The sequence below is a fragment of the Bufo gargarizans genome, chromosome 7 (genome assembly GCF_014858855.1).
Source record: "Bufo gargarizans isolate SCDJY-AF-19 chromosome 7, ASM1485885v1, whole genome shotgun sequence".
Classification (NCBI taxonomy): Eukaryota; Metazoa; Chordata; class Amphibia; order Anura; family Bufonidae; genus Bufo; species Bufo gargarizans.
Window position 1 is genome coordinate 151,705,910 of NC_058086.1, and position 6,000 is coordinate 151,711,909.

At 48.0% G+C, this 6,000-nt stretch overlaps 1 protein-coding gene across 3 annotated transcripts in view; it reads right to left on the bottom strand.

Moving 5' to 3' along the window:
- PIGC (phosphatidylinositol glycan anchor biosynthesis class C) overlaps positions 1-3,739 on the bottom strand; it is a 35,879-nt gene extending 32,140 nt beyond the window's left edge. The window contains exon 1 of one of the 3 annotated variants that reach the window (XM_044301606.1): positions 3,625-3,739. The gene's annotated coding sequence lies outside the window, so the exon portion shown is untranslated. Of the gene's footprint in view, positions 1-3,548 lie in introns of all 3 variants that reach the window. The other 2 variants (XM_044301608.1, XM_044301609.1) reach the window with 2 other exon arrangements.
- Between the last annotated feature and the right edge of the window lie 2,261 nt (positions 3,740-6,000).

Genomic DNA, 6,000 nt, shown 5'->3' on the forward strand with positions numbered 1-6,000 from the left:
GGCATTGTAGTATAAAATAACCCTGTCCATATGAGCTATCCTGGCTGTTGTTCAGTAAAAAGACATTGGGGGTCATTTATCAAACTGCTGTAACGTAGAACTGGCTTAGTTGCTCATAGCAACCAATCAGACGCCACCTTTCATTTTTCACAGCTCCTTTGGAAAATGAAAGGTGGAATCTGATTGGCTGTTCTACTTTACAGCAATTAGATAAATGACTTCACTAGTTTTATGGGAAAAGATTCTGTAAAACTTGTAATTTTTCCATTTATATCTCTGTTCATTCTGGGCCTTGTAGTCCAAGAGGCGGTCCTATCAGTGATTGACAGCTACCTCTGTATACACAGTCATAGAGGGAAGGGTGTCAATCACTGATAGGACCGCCTCCTGGACTACAAGGCCCAGAATGAACAGGGATATAATTGGAAAAATGACATTAAAACTTAAAAATTAAAGTTTTACAGAATCTTTTCCCATAAAACTAGTGGGGTCATTTATCAAAGTGGTGTAAAGTAGAACTGGCTTAGTTGCCCATAGCAACCAATCAGATTCCACCTTTCATTTTCCAAAGGAGCTGTCCAAAATGAAAGGTGGCATCTGATTGGTAGCTATGGGCACCTAGGCCAGTTCTACATTACAGCAGTTTGATAAATGACCCCCATTGTTTTCTGCAAAAACAAAACCTATAATAAAAGCGTTAAAAAAGGTTATGAAATGGAAAGTAATGATGCTGCTGGTCTAGATTAAAATGAAATGCTGCACAGCATTGGGAACGATGAAGGGGTTGTGCACCTTTGGGTGGGGGGAGTTTAGCAAACCTCACCTCCTGGGTAGACCTACGTAGGGAAGAATACTTATACCTGCTCCCCCGGCCTCAGCAGCGGTGACCTGCCTCCCTTGTGTCATGTCAAATGGTCACGTGACGCAAGAAGTTGGGAGCCGGGAAGCAGGTTAGTGTGTGCAGACCAGCCCAGGGTGCTAATCTGTGGCCAAGGTTATAAATAAATAAACAAATCTATGTTAAAATTAATTAAAAATATTTATAATTCCTGATGTTCAAAATAAAACAAAAGAAGCTATCCATATAAAATACTGGATGAGGGGGCAGAGCCAATATCCTAAAACTGCGCCGTACGCCTATAATATAATCTTAGTCTAGGAGCTATACGAAGCAGTCACGGCGGGGGCACACACCTTACACTCAGGATATGTGTCAGTGTACAGTATATGATGCCTGTGATGGGCGATAGTGGCCTCGGGCACCCACAGCGCCCGCTGATATTGTGGTCCACCTTTCATGCACGACTCCGAGTCCATCAGCCATTTGTGTGAAGACAGATGCTAAAAAACGCAGGGTGTGCGGTCTTCAGATTCTTTATTTATTTTTATGGATGTGGAAACCGGCTGAGGTCACAGGGTGGGTTCACATCACATTCTTCCCATCCTTTTAACGTATACTAAAAACGTAAATGTTAAACGGATGCCATGTTTTTTTGTTTATTTTTACCAGACTGTGCAGAATACAAGAATGTGGTGTATGGCGTTTTTTTATTATCCTTTTTTTGTAATGTATACGTCACCCTCAAACGTAATATGAACGCACCCATATTCCGCTGGTAGCACCCACTCAGAAAACACACTGAGTCCACCCCCATTGAGTTCAGCAGGAAATGACATGGCGTGTTTCTTTCTTCCCCCCACTGGCGGGAACAGTCATTTTTTAATACGAGGCAGCGCTAAAGTATGTGGGTCGGCGGATGAAGGCGACGCCTGCGCCAAAATGGGGCATTTGCATTATTGACACGGTGGCTGTCTGCTCGCGGCTTCGCTCCATTTAATGGTGGGTCCGCGGTGTATAAAGTGAACTGCGGCGGATTTGGACAGTGTTAAAATCTGCTGTGTGAACAAAGCCTAAGGCTCCATTCACACGTCCGCAGAATGTGTCCGCATCCGTTCCGCAATTTTGCGGAACGGGTACGGACCCATTCATTCTTTATGTGGACGGAATGGATGCGGACAGCACACAGTGTGCTGTCCGTATCCGCGGTGCGCGGCCCCGATCTTTAGGTCCGCAACTCCGCAAAAAGATAGAGCATGTCCCAGCTTGCGGACAAGAATAGGCATTTCTATGGGGGTGACGGGCTGGTGTGTTGCGGACCCGCAACACACCACGGACGTGTGAATGCAGCCTTAGGCTACTTTCACACTTGCGTTCTGAGCGGATCCGTCTGGGGTCTGCACAGACGGATCCGCTCCTATAATGCAGACGATTGGATCCGTTCAGAACGGATCTGTCTGCATTATATTCGAGAAAAAATTCTAAGTGTGAAAGTTAGTCAGACGGATCCGTCCAGACTTTGCATTGAAAGTCAATGGGGGACGGATCCGTTTGAAATTGAGCCATATTGTGTCAACTTCAAACGGATCCGTCCCTATTGACTTAGGCTACTTTCACACTAGCGTTCGGGGTTCCGCTTGTGAGTTCCGTTTGAAGGCTCTCACAAGCGGCCCTGAACGCATCTGTCCAGCCCTAATGCATTCTGAGTGGATGCGGATCCGCTCAGAATGCATCAGTCTGGCACCGTTTGGCCTCCACTCCGCTCAGCAGACGGACACCCGAACACCGCTTGTAGCGTTCGGGTGTCCGCCTGGCCGTGCGGATCCGTCCAGACTTACAATGTCAGTCAATGGGGACTGATCCGTTTGAAGTTGACACAATATGGCTCAATTTCAAACGGATCCGTCCCCCATTGACTTTCAATGCAAAGTCTGGACGGATCCGTCTGACTAACTTTCACACTTAGAATTTTTTCTCAAATATAATGCAGACGGATCCGTTCTGAACGGATCCAATCGTCTGCATTATAGGAGCGGATCCGTCTGTGCAGACACCAGACGGATCCGCTCAGAACGCAAGTGTGAAAGTAGCCTTACATTGTAAGTCTGGACGGATCCGTTTGCCTCTGCACGGCCAGGCGGACACCCGAACGCTACAAGCAGTGTTCGGGTGTCCGTCTGCTGAGCGGAGCGGAGGCCAAACGCCGCCAGACTGATGCATTCTGAGTGGATCCGCATCCACTCAGAATGCATTAGGGCTGGACAGATGCGTTCAGGGCCGCTTGTGAGAGCCTTCAAACGGAACTCACAAGCGGAACCCCGAACGCTAGTGTGAAAGTAGCCTAAAAGGTACAACCGCGTGGCCCTTCTTGGCGCGTTGTCCGGCCAGACCCTCAGCGGGCGCGGGGTATCTGCTGGTTATTCAGCTCCATTAAACGGTGGCGAAACCACAAGTGGACCCGCAGTATTCACTGTGAACAACCATGGCGGCTTCTGCTGTGGAACCCGCCCTATAGGTAAGATCTGTGTCACCCTGCCTCCAGTATACATAAGATGACGGTCCCTATGTCCCACCTCAGACACTGGGTACCACCCATAGACAGGCAGTTGCTAGGCAACCAGACCATATGTCAAGCTACAGAAAGCCCCCGCAGCAGGGCTGTCCTACCAAACGCCTGCCGGAAACGTTACCGCTGAGAACTGCCGCTTACCGTGTACACCGTGCTGTATATGACTGGTAGGCTCCTGACATCACGTTTAGCCTTCCCGGGAGCTTACGAGCCTTACCTTTGTCGTAATGCAACGTCGGCGATCGTCACCAAGTCGCTGGAAACCAGCAGCACGGCACAGCCAGGCGACACTACAGCTCCCAGCATGCCTTGCGGTGTCACGTGACGCTACAGCCCCCAGCATGCCTTGCGGTGTCACGTGACGCTACAGCCCCCAGCATGCCTTGCGGTGTCACGTGACACTGTCTACAGGCAGCGCTCCTGTATACAGGAAGTAACGTGTGCGGCTCACGTCAGTCTTTCTGACACGTGTATCTAACACGTGATTGACAGCTGTATTGTATAGAGTCTGTCTGTCTGGGATGTGTAGTAACTGCTACTATGTAAAGCTGGATTAGAAAGGTTTTATTTAAAGGGGTTGTCTATGTTTTTTATTTTATTTTTGATAAATACCAAGCGCCCATTGGTACAATTATGACAGAGTTGTGACAACTGAACGCAGGGCACTGTGACACAAAGTACCTTAAAGGGATTGTCCCTGTTTATTTTTTATTTTTATTAAAAGGGTTTTTTCACTTCAGCAAATGGCATTTATCATGTAGAGAAAGTTAATACAAGCCACTTACTAATGTATTGTTATGAAACATATTGCTTGCTTTGCTGGCTGGATTAATTTTTCCATCACATTATACATCACTCGTTTCCATGGTTACGACCACCCTGTAATCCAGCAGCAGTGGCCGTGCTTGCACAATATAGAAAAAAGCGCTGGCCTCTCTAGTGGCTGGGATGTGCACAGTCAAGGCCTATTTACTATAGTGTGCAAACAGGACCACCACTGCTGAAAAGCAGGATGGCCGTAACCATGGAAACGAGCAGCGTATAATGTGATGGAAAAATGAATCCAGCCAGCAAAGGAGGCGATATGGACAATCACAGTACATTAGTAAGTGCCTGGTATTAAAGGGGTTCTCTGGGCTTTCAATATTGATGACCTATTCTCAGGATAGGTGATCTATATCAGATCGGCGGGGGTCCATGGTGCGCGCCGTCTCTTCATACAACTGTTCGGCAGGGTGCCGTGTGTCAGACCCCTGCCGATATCATTGGCTGAAGTGACAACCCCTTTAATGCAAACTGCGTGGACCCTGATAAAATAATAGCATGTCCGCTCACCTTTCCTGCCCGCTCCTTCCTCTCCGCAGGCTTTAGCCAGCAGACGTTCGGCAGGGGTGCCGGGAGTTGGACCCCCACTAATCACACACTGATGGCCTATCCTGAGGATAGGTCATCAGTACAAAACACTCGGAAAACCCCTTTAAGTAAGTCATGGACGGATCCGTTCAGATAATACAACCGTCTGCTTCAGTTCAGAACGGATCTGTTTGTATTATCTTTAACGGATCCGTCTTGAACACCATTGAAAGTCAATTGTGTGTCAGAACGGATCTATTTGGCTCAGTTTTGTCAAGCGGACAGCAAAACGCTGCAAGCAACCTCCAGAGCGGAATGGAGACTGAACTGATACATACTGATGTATTCTGAACGGATCCTTTTCCATTCAGAATGCATTAGGACAAAACTGATCCGTTTTGGACCGCTTGTGAGAGCCCTGAACGGATCTCGAAAACGGAAAGCCAAAACGCCAGTGTGAAAGTAGCCTAATCCAGTCAAGTACCTCCAGCCTTAAAAAAAATCACAGACACATCTATGTTCTTTCAAGGACACAGGAAAAAAGTCGCCTATTTTTATAGCCTGTTAAGGAATTTCTGGATGATTAGCAACCCTGCCTTAAAGGGGTTCTGCACTTTGTTTTAACTGATGATCGGCAGGGGTCCAACACCCGGGACCCCCGACGATCAGCTGTTTGAGAAGGCAGCGGTGCTCCAGCAGCGGCGCAACCTTCTCACTGTTTACCGCTGGCCCAGTGACGTCACGACTAGTATCAACTGGCCTGGGCGCGGCTAAGCTCTGTTCACTTCGCTAGTTGATACTAGTCATGACGTCACTGGGCCGGCAGTAAACAGTGAGAAGGCCGTGCCGCGGCTGGAGCGCCGCTGCCTTCTCAAACAGGACCCCCGCCAATCAGAAGCTGATGATCTATCCAGAGGATAGATCATCAGTTAAAACAAAGTGCAGAACCCCTTTAAGTGCCATAGATTTTTTCACACACTTTCGGTAAGCTCCATTCAAACTCCTCTTAGTCATGTTCACGGACAGTGGAGTCTCCGCCGTTATGCCCCCATTCACTTATCAGTTATCTCCTATCCAGTGGATAGGTGATAGATGTTTCGGAGTACCCCTTTAGCTGTTGGCCAAAGCAGTCCTATACAGTTAAAAGGAGTGGTGGACATGTACATGCGTCTGCGGCTCCATTCAAACGGGGGAGCATGGGCCCTGTTCACTTCTCCCTTGTGGAAAAGATATGCTATAA